This window comes from Chenopodium quinoa, unplaced genomic scaffold (assembly GCF_001683475.1).
Source record: "Chenopodium quinoa cultivar QQ74 unplaced genomic scaffold, ASM168347v1, whole genome shotgun sequence".
Lineage (NCBI taxonomy): Eukaryota > Viridiplantae > Streptophyta > Magnoliopsida > Caryophyllales > Amaranthaceae > Chenopodium > Chenopodium quinoa.
In genome coordinates this window covers 2,035,282-2,044,533 of record NW_018744702.1, presented here as the reverse complement: position 1 = coordinate 2,044,533, position 9,252 = coordinate 2,035,282, and positions in this window count along the sequence as shown.

Here is a 9,252-nt window from a genome sequence, read left to right as displayed (position 1 = left end):
TATACCTAATACCTCCTTATTTTGAGTAGAATATTATAAGTTGTTCACAAATTCTGATATGTCACATGGTGTGGCCATTTTACAAACAAATAATTAATTAAGTAATAAGGGTTACAGAGATGATCAAATGGGGTTCACTTGAAGGATAGATAAGGGGATACTGTAATTGAAAAATGGGGTTACTCTTATAAACAAGTGGGATTAATCTTTTAATAGTAAAAAAAAAAGAAAAAAAAAAGGTTTCTTGAATAACTAATTGATGGTGTTACTTTATGGAAAAAATTTAAGTTATTCACACGAATAATTGAATAATAATTATTTTTATAAACAAGTGTGACAATACTAGATAGCCGACCATATACAAGACTTAATGTAAGTTGTTTATTTATTACGAGTATTGAATATATTTTAGGTGACGATATAAGAAATGTATGGTGTCCTGATTTTCAACTACGTATATTAAAATATTATATTATATTGTATATTTTTAATGGAAGGAACTTATAAAGATGATATGTGTCATATTTTGTGTATTTTTTTTTTAATTTTTACAATATATTATGTAATTAAGTGTAGCCGCCCTCTAGTACGAGGAAGAGGTAATAGTTTCTCATTTATTTTTGTAATTAAGGATTGCTCTTATGTGCACCTGAACAAGAAAACGTACATACATGAGTAATATAGTATATACGAACAATTATATGAACTCAATACGAATCTAGTTTTCTTTTATTTTATTTTTTTTTTTAAAAAAAGTAATAATTTCTTTTTTTTTTTATTATTTTTTTTTTTTATAATTGCTCTTATGTGCACCTGAAAAAGAAATTGTACATGAGTAATAAAGCAAATACAAACAATTCCACGAAATCTATACATTGAATTTAGTTATAAATAAGGATGAAAAGTTCCTCATTTTTAAGGATTGCTCTTATTATGCACATGAACAAGAAACGTACAAGAGTAATATAGCAAATAGGAACGATTCCATGAAGTCGATAGATTGAATATAGTTTGAAATTTATATAAGAAATCGATATTATACCCACCAAGAAAAGATTGATAGATGCATATTGATTTCTTGTAGAAATGTTGATGTTAATAGATAAACTATTTGTAAATAATTATCATGTTTAGATACAAATTAAGATAACTTAATTTGATTGATTTTCATGGGGTGAGTAATCTCAATCAGTTAAGAAACCAACTTCTATCGTTATTTAATTGGTCACTTGCACATAATAACTATATAGTATGTTTATGTATGCAGTAAAGTCACTTGCACGTATACACAAAGAAAAGCTTTTGGTGAAGCATTTATACTATTGACTTACAACCCCATATCTGCATGAAAATGTAGATTGCAACTTATATTATTATTGCCGTTAACGTTAACTTGTTAGTTCTTGCAGCACTTACTATCGCCAATTGCCAACTAATTCCCGTATATTCTTCTTAGGCAACGCTTTTTTTTTCCGGTTCTTTTTTAATCTCAAAATTTACCCTATTTAGATGTATACTCTTTTGACGGTCTTTTGTGATTTATATTGTTTAGAATTTAAATAAATAGTAGGGGTTACTCAGTTAGTGTTATATGATGAGTTACTCAATAAGGGTTATATGGGTTACTTGGTCAGCGTTACAAGAGATACTTTGTCATTGTTACAGGGGTCACTTTGTTCTTTACAACCAGTCACATCGTGTGGCCAGCCACGCACAAGACGAACTGACTTATTACTTGTTACTATACCACTATTTCGAAATAGAGGGATTTTTCTGTGTGGCCAGAGTAACTCGAGTTACTCGGTCAGGGGTTACTCGAGTTACTCCTGACCGAGTAACCCCTCAAGTAACCCTTCACCGAGTAATCCCTCAGGTAACCTACAGCGAAGTAACCCCTGACAGAATAACCCCTGACCAACTAACCTTTGACCGATTAGCCCTTGACCGAACCCCTGACCAAATCACTCAAATAATACCTAACCGAGTAATCACTGACCGAGTAACTCAAATTACTCTGGTCACACGGTGTGGTCAACTAGATATAAACATTTGTGTTCGGAATAACTAAAATGTTAAAAAATTTCCAAATTGTTAATTAATGAACTAATTTGACAATTATGTATAGTTTTTCTTTAAAAAAAAATTGACCATTATATATACAATATTATATTGCTAAAAATTATCAAAAACAGTTATTTATATTATAAAATTTTGAATTAATACCTATTAACAACATTTTACATGATATTATTTGTTTTTAATACAATATATTTTATATGTATATAAAAAACAAAAAAAAAAAAGTTAAAGTTAATGAAACTGCTTAATCATAGATTCATCAAAAAGAATTCACAAATTTTCAGACTACAACAACAAATCATAAGCTTACTAACTAAAGGTCTTGATTGTCAAAATAAAAAAATAAAAAATAAAAAGGTCTAGTAGCTCTTACAAATCAATAATAGCACAAAACAATATTTTTTTTTTAAATAATAATAAAAAAAAACCCCTCATAGACAATATACATTTTCGATATATTTTGGGAGAGTCTATACATCATATGACAGGTACCGCTATGTACTAAAAATGCTATGTACTGTCATGTATTACTAAATTATATATATAGGTAAAATAAAAAACTTAAGCCCTTTTACTTTATTTTTCTCACATAGGTTTTTTTCGGTTTCTATTGTTCTTTAGTTGTTCTCTCATTCTACCTACCTTCTTTGTTTATTTTCATTCATCATAATTAAAGCTTGAGACAAATTGTAATTTGGGAACAACATTATTCAACAGCTTTAATTTGAAGATTCAATTGAGGTAATTTATTAGTAAAAGTCAATTATAGTTTAAAGGTAAAGTTTTGGACGAGACGAACTCATGTAAGTCCACCATCATTATTCTCCTTCTTCCCCTTTCTCTCTCCTCCCGCCCATCAATGGCGGCAGATCCTCCACCACTCTCCGCCTCCTCTCCTACACATCCCAACTTACCGGCGATGAAGATGATCTACTTCTTTCTCTCTCCACTTTTTTTATTGCACCCAAATCTGACGTGAAACTTAGAGTGTTTCGTAACCGTCGCCGTCTTTGTCCATCTCTTCCATCATCTTCTTCACTTCTTCTGGCGATGCATGTTTCGTTCTTAAGGGATTGTGAGAATTCTTTGCTGAAAATTGTATCTTTATGATAGTTGCTTGATGTAAAGAGAGCATTAGAATCAATCGTTCCTCCAAGGGTATATGTGGAAGAATGGTTGTTGCTGCTCAAGAACTTGATGTGGGTGTTAGAGAAAATTTTATCAAGTTTAAGACTATTTTAGTAAGGAATAAGGTAATTTTAATCAGGAATAAGACTATTTTAGTCAGTAATAAGATAATTTTTCGTCAGAAATGAGACAATATTACCGCTTTTCACGTGAGTGGAGGGTGAATGTATGCATTATAAACCGGACTCACGTGAGTCCCCTCAAAATTTTCTCAAGTTTAAATTAAGTGATATTTTGTAATTAGTATCAGATTCCACATTTTTCAAGATAGTAGATGAGAATTTTTGATGAAACTAATTAAACAAGATTTCTCATAAATAGATTATTCCTTACATATTATTCAATAAAGTGTTATTATCCGATCCATTTGGAATGAAGTTTACCTATAATCAAAATGAGATAATCAAATTGAGGGTGTGAATTTCTCTTTTATCTTATTGAGATGTTCGAGTTGGCTTTAATTATTTTATGATATTGATTCACATTAAGTTAACAAGATGTTTCATTTCGATTAAACTTCAGGTTCGTTCAATTGTTCATTTTGTAGAAGATAAAATTTTCAAATTTGCTTTATTGACTTTCATCTATCTATAATAATGTTCATTTAAAAATAGTTTCATGGTTTCAAAAAAAAAAAAAAAAGTTTCATGTTTATAGGAAAGACTGTACTTAATTGTAAAGTTTAGTACTCTTCTTGTTTCTTTTTAATTAGAAACTAGTTTTTAGGCCCGGGCGATACCCCGGATTATACATGAAACTAACCGATCATTAATATACATTATAATTTATGTTTCATTTTCTTTGAATTAAAATATGTGTTTTTTTTGTAAAATAATTAAACCATGTGGTTTATACTTATATATATAAGAAGGTTTTGCGTAGAACGGACTCTCGTGAGTCCGATTTAATGCACATATTCATCCCCTTCCAATGCCACTGCCTAGTCCCCTGTCAGCAGCCGGCGACCCCCCTCCCCCCCCCCATCCCGACGACCGGCGACCCTCCCCCTCCCCCTCCTCCCTCCTCCCTCCATGCTATTACATTGATATCCGTATTCTTACAACATAAGGACAAGCTAAGTATCTTAGACGTTTACACGATTTCACCACTTCCTTTCCTTTACCCCTGCTTCTGTCACGTTCCTGGTTTCTGCAGATTCAGGTAGCTCAATCTGGGGCAGATCCTTCTTAACTTAGTAAGCATCTGATCGTTTATATCCGAATATCTCAAGATCAACTTCTCTAAGACCGAGAACTCTGACTCCAAATCATCTTCGTAATCTTTCACAAGATAATTAACATCCAGTTAAATCCAATTTCACAAGGCTTTTGTTGCACTTTAGAATGTCAGGGACTTTCAGTTGATCATGGCATAGAGAAAACATCTACTTTCTGGCCAATATTATCTAATTTCTAGTACTTATTATCTAATACCTGACCAATATTATCTAATTTCTGACACTTATTAGTATCTAATTTCTGATACTTATTATCTAATATCTTATTAATATAATCTAATTTTTGATACTTATTATCTAATAATACCTGACCAATAATATCTAATTTGTGACACTTATTATCTAATTTATAATATTTATTATTATTTAAAATCTGACCATTATTATCTAATTTCTAACAATTAATTTTTTTTGGGTATGATTGGACTCACGTGAGTCCATTCTACACAATACTTTTCCTATATATATATATATATATATATATATATATATATATATATATATATATATATATATATATATATATATATATATATATATATACATATATATATATATATATATATATATATGATAATTAACTTAGATGGCTTAATAGTCAATTTTGCTTAAGTGGTTTGGGGTTTGAATCCTCTTATATTCATGTTTTATATAATTAGTGATGATGTGGCATGTTGTAATCGATGATGGGTAGGTGACGTGGTGTCATCAATTGTCTGTAAACTGACGTGGTGTCATGAATTGTTAGTGAAGTGACGTGGCGTAATTTGGAAGAGTCTACGTGGCGCATGGATGTTTTTATAAACGTCTTTTAATATATTAGCATAAATAAATTAGGAGATTCTACCCGATGCTACTGCTCCACAATAGAAGTGGGATAAATAGTGTCAAAAAAATCAAAACATAACTAATAAAAAGGAACAGAAAGAGTAATATATTTAGCTATCTTACACTTCTTCCATTTATTTGTAATTGTAGCTAACGCTTGGAGTTTCATATTTGCAAGTGCACATTTTATACAAGTAATAGTAAATATTTTAATTATCTTTCACAAAATAAAAAATTGGTATTTTGAAAATATATATTGCATGACAACGGTTTCTATTTTTTCTTAATGTATAAATCACAAAAACGGTCAAAATTAAATAGTACACACTATGTATATAGTGTTAAATTTCAAAATATTGCGATTAAAAAAGAACATTGTTAAAGTATGTAAAAATTCAATTAAGTCTTCAAATAGCTCATTGCCATCATTGTTGACTAGATACCAGCTCACCCATAATTACTAAATGTTTCTTAAACTGTTTTCAGAACTTATTTAACCGTTGATTAAAATGATTATATTTCTTAGTAATTAATACATGCTTTTACTTCTTCTTTTCTTTTTTTTTTGTCTTTTTTTTTTGTTTTTGTTTTTGTTTTTTTTTTTTTTTTTTTTGGCTTTGTGGAAAACAATACTTGCTTTTACGTATTACTAATCCTGCAATTGACTCTAAACCTAAAGCACTCAGAAAAAATTCAAGACTTTTCATTTAAATATAACTTAAAAAATTCCTTTATAAAATCATGATATAAAGCAATAAAAAGAATTAGTATTTGTTAAAGTCCCTATCTTATTGTTATACTTCACCTCAATGATTTCTGACAGAAAGCAAGAGTATCTTGTTAGTGGTCATATATAGTTATCACTAATCTTCCGACAATAGAACCATAATCTACTTTCAATTCTTTGTTAATTTAAAGCATAACAAAGACAATAGGGTAGCTAACTTGTCATTGTCTTCTAATATTACTATTTGTAACTCATAGGCATCCCCAATCGGCCTACAACACATCACCCCGGTTCAGGTGACTATATTATAAATTAATCATTTTTGGTTTATAATAATCCGAACTATTGATTTTTGACTAAATCTTAAAACATTATTTAATCATGATTTAATTAAGTTAGTTCTTGTAGAAGACTAATAATTCCACAAACATATATAATCTTATGGGGCACTTCAGGTAAATTATACATACGTCATTTACATAAAATCTAAGCTTCAAATGTGGGCCGTTGATTTAGGGATAATATTAGTTAGGAAAAAAAGCCGACCACCCACTATTAGTTCCGTTTAAATCAACAAAATGAATCATGAAGTGTCCAAATGGACCAAGTATATAATTCCATATACTAAAGCTTGTTAAAGGATTTTCTTGATTAGTTAAATAATTAAATGAGATTTCTAGGTTCAATAAGAATTTAAAGAGTAGTCTTAGACTCTTAGGTAATTATTTTGTTATAAAGGGCATAGACCAATAAACTTTCAATGAGAAATTTTTGTAATTTTTATTTTATTTTAAATAACGAGTGTTGTGTGACCGCATTTGTTGATAAGAATAACCCTTATACAATATATGAGTAACTCCAGTTTTTTGTAAATCAAACTTTATTTGTTCATATGTGTAACTCCAATTTATTATACTAGTAACATCAATTAAAGTTGAGTAACCCCCATTCTTTGTTTTAACTATTACAAGAATAATTCCACTTGTTAGCAAAAGTAATCCCACTTTTCTATTGCAATAACCCCTCATCCGATCATCGTGGTAATCCTAGTTACTCGATTAGTTTCTTATATGTAAGTGATAACATCATCAACTAAATATGTGGCAGATCACATTTAAGAATTTGGGTTTGAAATTACCCTCCAACAGGAAATTTTAGACAAAAACAATACGAACTACTACCTCCGTTATATATTATGTGCAAGGATTAGACATTTTTCCTTTCTACTTTATGTCAAATCGATGCAAATAATATGTAACGGATCGAAGGTAGTATTAATTTTAGCAAAAGAAAGAAAAAAAATATCTCATATATAAAATATAATACACTTGGGGCATTTGATTCATGAAATATAGGTATGAGGTATGAGTTTATAATGACTAAAACTTTTACCATATACTTCCTCCGCTTCTATGTAGTTGACACATTCAATTTAAGCACACATATTAAGGAGAGGAGAGAGAGTGAGTGATAAAGCAAGTTGGGTACACTAGGGATGTTCATCGGTCCAAGACCAGACCGACCCGGATTGGACCAAAGACCGAAAATTAGAATTTTAAGAACCGAAGACCGGACCGATTAAGTTAGGACCGAACCCGGACCGGACCGAAAGAATCGGTCCAAAACCCGAACCGGACTGCTTTGGACCGATTTAAGAATTTTTTAAAAAAGAATACTAAATTTTTTATAAAGTTAAGGAAAACACAAAAAAAGTATTGGAAAAACTATATTGTAACGTCATTTTTACGTCTTTTTTTGTATGTTTAGTGTAAAAAAAACTTATAAAGTTAAAGTTTACTAGGCTTATTAAGGATAATTTTAACCATTATTTAAGGTTTCACACATATTTTTAATAAAAAAATATGTCCGGTCCAAAACCGATTTTTATAGGGTTTTGGACCGGACCGGACCGAAGACCGGAAAATGTATTTTAAGACCCGAAGACCGGACCGATTAATTCGGCCCGGTCTGGTCCGGTCCGGGGTGGTCCAGTCCTTTTTTTTCGGTCCGTACCGATTTATAAACACCCCTAGGGTACACTTTAAAAGCAAGGTATAAAACTTACTCAAAAAGAAATGTGTCAACTAAAAAAAATCCTAAAAAGGAATACGTATCAACTAATAAAAAACGGAGGTAAGTATTTGGTTGTTAAAAGTATGAATTTTAAACACATACCTCAAACCCACGAGGTTCCATTCCCTTAGGTATCAAATAAAGAGGGAATAGTGAGACATTTCATTTCAGAGTTTAGTCATATACATATATAGTATTAAGTATCAAGTTCCAATGAGATACCACCTTAATCCGAGTGCATATAGGCGCATAACACCTATATGTTAAGCATGCATATAGAAGGATATTTTGGGGTTTTATTTTTATTTTTCATTTGATGTTTTTTTTACAGTGATACATTTTTGTATATTATTATGCATGTATAACGTACCATTTAAAATATAATTTGTCTTAATAATACTTTTTGTGTATTATTATGCAATGTATTAATACTTTTTGTCATCCTTTGTTGTTGATTTTTTTTTTTTAAAAATACCTATCACCTATTATGCTGTAGTGGTACATTTTATCATCTTATATGTTTCTAAAACATATAGGCGCTATACGCCAATACTTAACCCCTTAATCCCATTCCTAATTCCAAACTCATATCATTTAGCAAACCAAATGCCTTAATAAACTTTATGATCGAATAAGCTTCAAATGTTGTACATTATATCACAAATGTTCACTAAGTTTATTCTAGCTAAGTTGCTATATAATGAGCCTAAAACTCTAAAATAATTTGGAGTATCTAACAAAACGTTGACAAATAAAAGTAAAATTGGAAAGTAAAATTTATAGTAGAGGCAACATGTAAGTGTCACTCCCACATTTTTTTGGGATAAAGGGTCGCTTCTTACGGTTGTTAAAAGTTTATGGTGCATATGTTTTGTTGATTATTGCTAAACAATTATAGGATCATATATAAATGCATGGATAACTTGAGCACATGATCACTACAAACAATAGAAATATAATCAATGCAAATTACTACATTTAATCTTTCCAAAGTCCTATGGTCCTATTATTAGTTAGCACTAATCAAAATAATTACTCTAATGTTCGTCTTGAAGGGGTAATGTGTGTCTTAAAACATTTTGATAGTTCAATGTTCTAATTTTGGTTATTACATTTAATT